The following is an 11,098-nucleotide window of genomic DNA, read 5'->3' on the forward strand; positions in this document are numbered from 1 at the left end:
CCTCAATCCGGGGGAGGGAAGCAGAGGCAAATACCCTTGTCTGAAGGCCAAGGCCATAAGGCAAAGGGAAAATCAAAGGCTCCGGAGCCATCTTTGGCCAACGACCTAAAGAAGGACAGATTAGCCTCATACACAGGCAGATACGAGTCCTACACTCCGCTCTCTCTTCCACGCGCCAAAATTTACAGTGTGACGAAGGAAGAGCAGAGTTACCGAAAGCCGCGACCACTCCCAGAGTGGTATCAGCGAAAAAATAAAAATCAGTGGTGTGAGTTCCACGAGTCTTCGGGCCACAACACTGAGGAGTGTATCCAACTGAAGGACCAGATAGAGGACATGGTCCGGAAGGGATACTTGAAAAAATACATCGCGGATCACCGCGAGAAAAAAGAATCCGAGAGGTCAGCAAAGGACCCTCGGCAGGACCTTGATTTCCCCCGGAAAAACAGTAAAAAGCCGGAGGGGAAATTCCCTCCGATCAATGTTATCTCGGGAGGAATATACTCGCGGAGGGAGCACAAGCGCCACCTTAGAGCTTTGACTCACCAGGTGAACAACGCTGACATTCAATCTCCCCAGTCGCCGGTGCCGAACATGACGTTCACAGCCGCCGACTGCCGGGGGATCACGTTCCCTCATGAGGATCCGTTGGTGATCATCGCCACGGTGGCCAACCACGACGTCAGTAAGGTCCTTGTTGACGGTGGCAGTGGAGCAAACATTCTGTTCCGAAAGGCCTATAATCAAATTAAGCTGAAGCCCAAGCACCTTACGCCGGTACCCTATCCGGTATCCGGGTTCAATGGGGCTTCAACTTATCCAGATGGGAAGGTGACACTTCCTATCACCATCGGTTGCGATGAGGCAGCCCGGAACGTCATGATTGAATTTTTGGTCATCGACGCTCCTTCAGTGTACAACGTGATTCTGGGGAGACCCATAATTCACGAGATCCAAGGGGTCGTCTCAACTTATCATCAGCTGATGATTTACGTCTCAGACGCCGGCTTCCCCGAAAGGATACAGGGCAACCAAAAGGACGCCCGAAGGTGCAACTACCTCAAACCATCCAGTAGTCGCCCAGACGACGACAAGGATGAGGAGGGGAAAGGAAAAGAAAGAGAGCCAAGCACAAAAAAGCCGAAAGGCCTAAGTGCTTCGGCCCAAGGATCCGTGCCCAGAGAAAAAGGGCCCGAAAGGGAAAAGGCTGACTCTTCAGCTGAACCGCAAGACTCAGAGAGCCAGCCGAAGAACACAAAGACTGGGACACCTGCTGACATTGGCAGCAGACCAGATTCTGAAGAGTTCAGTCCATCGGCAATGGACATGGACCAACAGACTGAAACAGTTGAGTTGGCTGAAGGAGATGCTGAGAAATGTGTAACAATCGGGATGGATCTTGATCCTAACACCCGTTGTGAACTTATTCAGCTCCTTCGGGATAACAGAGATGTGTTTGCTTTCTCGGCAGCTGATATGCCCGGGATAAGTTCAGACCTCATCTCCCATAAGCTTAATGTTGACCCAACGTGTCGACCAGTTAAGCAAAAGAAGCGGAATTACTCCGCCAATAAGAACCGAGACATCGCAGCCGAAGTCAAAAAATTATTGGAGGTAGGGTTCATTGAACCTTGCCAATATCCGGAATGGCTGGCAAATGTGGTGATGGTTCAGAAGCCCAATGGTACCTGGAGGATGTGCGTTGACTTCACGGACCTAAATAAGGCTTGTCCAAAGGATTTCTATCCCTTGCCGAGAATCGATCAGCTAGTCGATTCGACAAGTGGCCATGCCTTGCTTAGCTTCATGGACGCATTCTCGGGGTATCATCAGATCTTTATGCACCCCGACGATCGAGCCAAGACAGCATTCGTCACGAACGCTGGGGTGTATAATTACAAAATGATGCCCTTCGGATTGAAAAATGCGGGGGCAACCTATCAAAGGCTGGTGGATCAAGTTTTCGCCGATCAAAAGGGCCGAAACATGGAAGTCTATGTTGACGATTCAATCGTCAAAAGCAAAAAACTAGAGGACCATGTAAAGGACCTGGCTGAAACTTTCGCCACCTTGAGAAAGCATCAAATGAAGCTGAATCCGAAGAAGTGTGTCTTCAGCGTGAAGTCAGGGAAATTCCTGGGGTTCATGGTCAGCAAAAGGGGGATTGATGCCAATCCCTCTAAAGTCAAAGCGGCGCTCGACCTTCCTGAGCCGAAAACGAAGCGGGATGTTCAGCGGCTCACCGGAAGAATGGCAGCCCTCTCGAGGTTCATTTCCAGAGCTTCGGATAAGGGGTTACCCTTCTTCAAAGCCCTGAAACTCCCGAAAACAAAAGAGCTTGTTTGGGAGGAAGAGCAAAAAGACGCCTTTCAACAGCTTCGGGAGCATCTGGCTCGACTCCCCACGCTGGCTAGCCCAGCTGAAGGAGAAACTTTATACCTATATGTGGTCGTTAGCCCGGCCACCATCAGCGCAATATTGCTGAGGGAAGAGAGTAAGAGTCAACAACCGATCTATTTCGTCAGTCATACACTGACGGATGCCGAGACCCGCTATCCTCTACTCGAGAAAGTTGCTTTCGCGGTAGTAGTAGCTGCTCGGAAGCTGAGGCCCTATTTTGATTGCCATCAGATAGTGGTCTTAACTGATCAGCCGTTGGAAAAAGTTCTCGGCAAGGTTGAAAAATCCGGTAGGCTAGCCAAGTGGGCTTTTGAGCTCACCGAATTCAGCATCAGCTACCGTCCGAGGGCTGCCATTAAGGCTTAAGCCCTGGCGGATTTCTTGGCCGAATGCTCATACCAAGAAGTGCTGGACAGTGAAAAGAAAGTCTGGACCGTGTTTACGGATGGGTCTTCCACCGAAAACGGTTCGGGGGCAGGAGTAGTGATAACTTCTCCCGAAGGCAAATCCTTTGAGTATGCACTAAAATTTTCTTTTAAGGCCTCGAACAATGAAGCCGAATATGAGGCAGCAATCGCCGGCCTACAATTATGCATCTCCTTGGAAGCCGATCATGTCTGCTTAAAAACAGACTCTCAGCTAGTTGCATATCAGATCAGTGGCAGCTATGAGGCCAAAGAGCCCTCCATGATAGCTTATCTTGCCAAGATCAAATCAGTCATTGCAGAGCTGAAAACTTTTGAGGTTCAGCTGATCCCAAGGGGTCAGAATACTCAAGCCGATGCACTCTCCAAACTTGCTAGTTCATCTTTTACCGAGCTGAACAGGTCTGTATATGTAGAAGTGCGTCGAGAGAGAAGTGTCGACGAAGCACCTGAAGTGTGCTGCGCTGACCCAGAGCCTAGTTGGATGGAACCCATCTTAGCTTTCAAGCTTCGGGGAGAAACTCCTGAGGATAAAGCTTTGGTCTCCAAAATGAAGAGAACCAGCTCTAGGTTCATTGTCTTCAGGGGGGAACTTCTGAAAAAGTCCTTCTCAGCCCCATTGCTGAAATGCGTGGGACCAACAGATGCAGATTATATCCTACGGGAGATTCACCTCGGCATCTGTGGGAACCACATTGGGGGAAGAACCTTAGCCCACAAGGCATTGAGGGCCGGATATTACTGGCCCACCATGATCGCAGATGCTAAGGAGCTGGTTCGGAAATGCGAAAAATGTCAAAAATATGCTCCAGTTATCCATCAGCCAGCAAGGGATCTTCAGCCGATCCTTAATCCACTCCCGTTTGCCCAATGGGGACTGGATATACTGGGACCATTTCCGGAGGCTGTGTACCAGAAAAAATGGCTGATAGTTGGTGTCGACTACTTCAGTAAATGGATCGAGGCCGAAGCAGCCTCGAACATTACAGAGCAAACTGTCAGAAAATTTATCTGGCAGAATATCATCACTCGCTTTGGCATCCCGAGAGTATTTGTCTTCGATCATGGGAGGCAATTTGATAACTTACCGCTGAAGCGATATACAGATCAGTTCGGCATCAAACTGGCATATTCAGCAGTATGCCACCCACAAAGTAACGGACAAGCCGAAGCAGCAAATAAACAGATCTTAAATGCCCTCAAGAAGAGGGTGGAAGATCAAAAGTCCAAATGGCTAGAGGAGCTCCCTGGAACCCTTTGGTCCCTTCGGACAACTGAAAAAGAGGCAACGGGCCACTCACCTTTTGAACTGGTGTATGGTGCCGAAGCCGTCCTTCCAGTGGAAATTGGCTCTAAGAGCCTTCGAGTGCACCATTTCTCGGCTGAGAATGAGCGACTGATGAGGGAATCTCTCGATTTCCTCGACGAAGTAAGAGACTCAGCTCGAGATAAAATGGCCGCCTATAAGCAGAGAGTCAGCAAATTTTATAACCGAAGGGTCCATGCAAGGCCTCTCAAAATTGGAGATCTTGTCCTTCGGAATGCTGCTGCAGTTCAGAAAGGCCGAATCCATGGGAAACTCTCAGCTACATGGGAGGGACCTTATGAAATTTATGATGAGCTTCAGCCAGGGACATACCGACTTCGGCAGTTGGATGGAACTGAGTTGAGAAATCACTGGAACGCTGATGTACTGAAAAAATATCATGTGTAAACCCTTCGGGGCAGAACAATCTTTGTAAGTACATTTTGAACTAATGAAAGGCCTTGGAGCCGCCATTTATATAAATATTTACAACTTTTTATCCTTTCAAAATTTTCTTTGTTCTATCTACTCTTTAAGGGTTTTTTATTCAGCCTCGTCTGAAACCTTCGCCTTCGGGTAACTGGGTTTCAGATTGCTGACAAAACTCGTCTTTTTAAAGAACACCGGTCTTTCAGCTGAAGTCAAACTTCAGTAAGACTTGTTCTCCAAAGACATGAGTCCATGGACAATTCTGGGATATTGCCTTAACTGAGCCTTGTATCCCAGAGAGCCATTATCCGAAACATTGCCTTAAGTTGGCCCTGTGTTTCGGGTATCCATTTTTCAAAGATAGACAGAAAATCAAGGATAACAGCAAAAGTTGAAATTTTTTAAAATCAGCCTCGTCTGAAACCTTCGCCTTCGGGTAACTGGGTTTCAGATGGCTTACAAAACTCGTCTTTTTAAAGAACACTGGTCCTTCAGCTGAAGTCAAACTTCAGTAAGACCTGTTCTCCAAAGACATTAGTCCATGGACAATTCTGGGATATTGCCTTAACTGAGCCTTGTATCCCAGAAAGCCATTATTCGAAACATTGCCTTCAGTTGGCCCTGTGTTTCGGATATGCGTCTTCTTTAAGAACACTGGTCTTTCAGACAAAGTCAGTCTTCAGTAAGACTTGTTCTAAAGAGGTTAGTCCATGGGCAATTCTGGGATATTGCCTTAACTGAGCCTTGTATCCCAGAAAGCTAATATCCCAAGCATTGCCTTCAGTTGGCCCTGTGTTTCGGATATCCAACTTTCAGACATAGTCAATCTTCAGTAAGACTTGTATCCCAGAAGAAGTAAAGAAATTGCTTATTCAGCTGAAGTCATACTTCAATTTCTGGGGGGGCAAGAAGCACTCAGTGCAAGTATGTTCGTCAGAATTGAAGAAAAGAGCATTCAAAAATAAAGCAACTGAGGAAAAGAGCATCAAAATAAAGCAACTGAAGAAAAGAGCATCAAATTAATATTTCATGCTCAAAAATTGAGCTACAAGTTCAATAATTCAATATCGGCAGCCGCCCACAAGCGGAAAATAACAGCTGCCGAAATACGTACATAAGCAAAAAAATAAAACTGCTGTACGACAAGGCAAGCTGAAGCAAAAAACAAGGCAAAAAACTCAGAAAGCGGCAAGTCTAAAGTTAAGCACATGATGAACCGCAAGATTCTGAAGACGACTGCCCGAGTTCCTATGCTTCAGCCTGAGGATCAGACTGATCAGCGTTGAGCCCCATGGTGGCCTCAGCCCCAGCAGCAGAAGAAGCGGGCTTTGCACTTTGCCGAGCCTCCCTTTCCCTCTGCTCAGCTTCCAACTCCAGTCTCTCAGCTTCCTCTTCGGCTTCCTCAGCCTTAAGAATTTCAGCTTCGGCTGGAGTTGCATACTTCATGTGAGGGTCTTCGGGATTCTGGACCCACTCAGCACATTTAGACCAGTCCAGCTTCGGCTCAGCATGAAGGCAGACTCTTCGGCATACTCGGAATCCGTTTCTGAAACCCATCTCATATTCCTCTTGGGTATAAACACGGACTTTGAGTAAAGCCTCAGCATCAGCCAACTTCTTCTGGGTCTCCTCCAAGTCTTCCTTGGATTTCTTCAGCTCATCAGCGACCTTGGAGGAGGAACCTTTCAGCTCATTCAGCTCTTGCTGAATTTGGAAAGCCTTTGTCTGAGCTTGGGCCACTTCAACTTTCTGGATCAGCAGTTGATCCTCAGCCTCTTGGAATTTAACTCTTTGGGCTTCAGCAGCAGCAGCAGCCTCTGAGAGTTGGACGTCTTTGGCCAGGAGCAACTCTTCAGCAGCCATTCGGCTGGCTTCAAGAGCCTCTAGGCGCTGCTGCACTTCAGCTTGTGCAGCAGTTCCTTCTTGAATTCGGCTCTCAACAGCAGCCTTGAATTTGGAGACGTCCACTCCCATATGCTCCTGGAGGAATTTTTCCCCTTCCATCAGTGGGGGAAAAACTTCCTTCTCCATAGCATCGCAGAAGGTTTTCAGGGCTTCGGCAGCTCTTTTCCCGTACTCCTCAACCTCCTGCTGCTTCTCTTCAGCTGCTGCTTGCTTCAGCTTAGCAAGCTTTACTTCCTCATCAGCCACCTTCTTGTCGTGCACAGCAGCGTCTACCCTATCTTGTAGGGTATCTATCAGCTCTACAGTGAGAGTCTGATTGTGCACGAACTGAAAACAGGAAGACAAAAATAAATAAATAAAAAAAATATATATATAAAGAGTTGAATTTCGGAGGAAATGAAGACAAGGAAAATTACCTGCATCATCAGCAGTTGGTTAGACCTGGCTGGGTCAGGAACTGATCTGCTGGATTCGCCCATCCCAGCAGTGGCCTTCAGCGACCAGATCCTTGCCCTGTCTACTTCGGACATGCCAGCAAAATTGCCGAAGTAGGCTGCAGCTCCTTCTCGGTTTTGACCCCATATGAGGTCCCAGATGTGGTCTGGGATTGGAATTCGGGGGGCCGAGAAACCCATTTCTCCAGAATGCAGAGTCTGGAAAGAAGGGAAGGATGACGATGGAGCTTGATTAGCTTTGGTTGTCTCAGCATCGTCCTTCTCAGAGGAGTCAATTACTATGACCTCCTCTTCTTCAGGGGTGAGGACGAAAGCCTCAACCTCTCTTGCGATGTCTGCCGTGAAGCCCTCAGCACTGGACATCACGGCATCCTTATTTTCGTGCTCAGCAGCACTCTTCTTGATTTCTTCTTGGACCCCTCCCTTAGGTTCGGGAGTTCTCTGATCCACCTCCATCTCAGGAGGTGGCGGAGGGGTCTTTTGAGGTGATTGGGGTGTTGGCTGGGGAACCCTCGGCGATCCGTTGCCTTCCTCAGGTTCCCTTATTGCGACGCCGATGGTCATCGGCCTCCGCTGAAAGTCATGAGGGCCGATGATGGCCATCCTTCGGCGCCTTTTCAGAAGGGGCTGCTCGTCCATATCAGAGTCTGAAGATTCTTGTATTTGGTCTTCGGGACGAACAGGAGCTTTGCCTTCTCTGTGTCTGTTACTCTCTTCAGACTGTAACAGACAGGGGGGAAGAAGAATGTGAGTAATAAAAAAAAAAGAGAAAAAAAAAAAAAAAAAGAAAGAAAAAGTTGTCTGAAAACTCACCGAGGTCTTCAGCAAAGCCTCGTCTTCTTCAGCTGCTCTAGCTGCAGCTTCGGCTTCAGCAGCTCTGGAGGACCCTTCTCCTCCTTCGCAAGCTTCGAGTACCCGTGCAACCTCTTCGGCTGTGTGGGCAGCTTCAGCTTCTTCGTTCAGCAGCTGAAACCAAGGGTCTCTCTTCTTCCACCAAGGCTTCTGCCTCTGATATAGAGCAACAGCCTCAATTTGGAAGTGGGAAGAGTCTAGATGAACTTCCCTATGCCTCGGCTCAGTGATAGACGGGGCCCGTTCAGTTACAACTCGCTCTCGGTTGACACCAAGACGAGCGTAGTTAATGCCAACGTTGGTCTCGTCCCGCTCTGAAAAAAGGAAAGGGGAAAGTTTAGCTCAGATAGATCGGCACAACATAAAAAAAGCAAAGCGAGAGAAGAAAAAGAGGAAGTTAAAAAGCCTCGGCCCCAGCCGAAGAAGCTTACCATCCTTAAACTTTCGGCTGAGGCCAACAGCTGCTAGCATGTTCTCTTGGAAAACGTAATGCGTATCGGGGAGCCAAGTCTCCGGGATATGCTGCATTCGACCACTCCCCCCCCCCGGTTCGGCAGCTTGCCGAAGATATGTTGCTGATCCAGGTTCGGATCCGCCCCGTTATCTGCGGGGGGACCTAGACTTCCCATTTCGGGATCAGGCTCAGCTAAGTACCGGGGAGCGCTGAAGACGCAAGGGTGGCCCGGATCTGTGGGTGCCCTAACCCAAATCCATTGATCTCTCCAGTCCTTGTCTGAAGAGTCGTTTGGCCACATGGTCAAGTATTGGGGCCGGGACTCAATCCGGTACCACCCAGAACCATGGCTTCCGTGCCCACTTTGAATATTTGGCACTAGCCGATGGAGCTTTTTGAAGCAGTGCAGGTTCGGTACGTACTTGAAGAACTTGCAAACCCATAAGTATGTCATCACCCTTCGGATGCTGGTGGGGGTTAGCTGACATAGGGAGATGTTGTAATGGATCAGCAAGTCTCGGACGAAAACGTCCAAAGGGAACCTCAGCCCGTACTGAAGCTGTCTCGTGTACACCCCCACATACCCCGGGGGTGGACGATGGATTCTATCGGATGCTGAGGGCATTCGGCACCAATATCCATCAGCTTCAAAAATGCCGTAATGCAACTCAATTTGCTCGGCAAATCGATATTGATCGGTGTTCTCTACCCACCATGAGTAGGGGCGGTTCTTTATCATAGCCGAAGCGACTTCGGCATTCTCCCATTCTGAAAACCCAGGGAGGATATCCCAAAGGACAGCGGGAACTTCATCATCCCGTCCAGAAGCGCTCGGCTCATCCGTTCTTTGAGGAGGAGCCGAGGAAAGGGGAGTCGCCCTAATCCCTTCAGCAGGGTCAGACTCCGGCCTTTGACCATTCCAGGTCCCAATCCTGTTCCTAGGATCGGGAATCGGCCTTGCTCTTCTTGGAGCACGGGCTCTACCTCTAACTCCTCTTGCCATTGATTATTTCGAAGAGAAAAGTCGAAAGAAAAGGGAAAGGAGTTCGAATTCGAAGAAAAATAAACTGAAATCAAAGGAATTTACCTTAATCTGAAGCGAAAGTTGCCGATTTACGAGTTCGTAGTGGCAAGTCTCAGTTTCTAAGCTCAATGCTCGGGGAATTTGCGAAGTTTTGATACGGGTTCTTGGTTTCTCTCTCGAAGAATTCTGGGTTTGTGTTGGTGAATAAGTGAGGAGAATGACGCGCCTCTGTTTATATCTCCAGGTACGGGATACGAAGAGTCTGTGCTTTAATTTCTCTTAAATACCCACTAAGTAACCATTAAACACATGATCTTGTGATTAAACTGCCCATTATCCGTCCAACTTCCGCAATCATTAACCGTTGTTATCTCATTAATTACGGTTTAAATTCAAATTTTTGGATCAATTAAATCATTTACTTCCCTCCTTTTCTGAATTAAATCAAACCCGACCCGTCATCCTTCCAAATCGGGTCTGGGGGGCAAGTTGTTTGGGTCCAATTTAGTCAAAATTGGGCCTAAGCACTAAATGATCCAATTAAAAGCCCAAGGTCAAGGTTCAACTCTCCAATTGCACAAAAGTCAAAGGTCAGCCCACAAAGCATGCCAATTGGGCTAAGGCCCAACCTCACCATGTATGATGAGGTATAAAAGCCATCATATTCGGCACATTCAGATATTCAGATTCATATTCATATTCTGATTCATATGCTCATTCTTGCATTCAGATATATTCCACAAAAGCCTCAAGCTACAAACTCTCTTGCATAGTGTCTTCTTTTTACACATTGTACTGACTTTAGCATCGGAGGGGCCTTCCTCGGCAACACCCCCGAGGCTAGTTTACGTGTGTTTACTGTGCAGGAAACCTTCGGCCCAACACAACTTGGACCGAATCCAGTCTTCTCCATTTCAGCGGACCTTCGGCAAGGTCCCATTGTTTTCACCCGAAACATTTTCTATTTTCTATGAGCTGAGGTAAAGGAAGCAATTAATAAACCAAAATGAAAAATGCTTAATTCAATAATATTGTAAATTATAGGGAATAACTAAGAAGGGTATAGAATGCAAACAAACAGAAGAAGAATTTCAATCTAAATTAGCATACTTTTTAAGATTGATGATTTCACTAAAAATAATTTATATAGAAGGTAGACAAGGCGTCCATCTCATAAATAAATTGCATAATCACTTTCAAAATCTTTGTGATAGATGATGATGACGACGATGAGGAGGGGAAATGAACTATCACAAATATGATAGATGTTCACTTTCAAAATCTTAATTATTCATAGACTTTTTTTCAAAAAAAAAAGCCCAATAACAGAGATGCATAAGTCAATCTGAAATTCACACATAAAAATGCTACAATAAAGCCCAAAATAGATAAGGAATACAAACAATGTAGCAAGAAAATTGTAAGATTACAAACAATTGCATTTTACCACAGTACAAACCGCTAGAAAACCCTAAATTCCCAAAACTGCGTAATAACAATTAATTTATTATTCACTGTAGAACCACAATTATTATGCAGCGAGCAAACTAGGGTTAATGTTAATCGACCTTTTTACTAAAATTAGGGTTCAATGGAAAAAATTGGCAGCAAATTAGGGTTGGATTGGGAGAAATTGTAATGGATGAAGCAATTGCCTATATATTAACCCAATTATCTAAAACATTGCCAATTTCGTTACATATATTACAATGTTAAACGAATGAGTTAGATAAGAAATTTAAGCAATGTAGCACGAAAATTAATTGTAAGACTACAAACTTAAAATATAAAGTAAGAAAGGGGGAAATCAGAATGTGAAGGGAAATTTGGGAGAAATTATCTATTATT

The sequence above is a fragment of the Chenopodium quinoa genome, unplaced genomic scaffold (genome assembly GCF_001683475.1).
Source record: "Chenopodium quinoa cultivar QQ74 unplaced genomic scaffold, ASM168347v1, whole genome shotgun sequence".
Taxonomy (NCBI): Eukaryota; Viridiplantae; Streptophyta; class Magnoliopsida; order Caryophyllales; family Amaranthaceae; genus Chenopodium; species Chenopodium quinoa.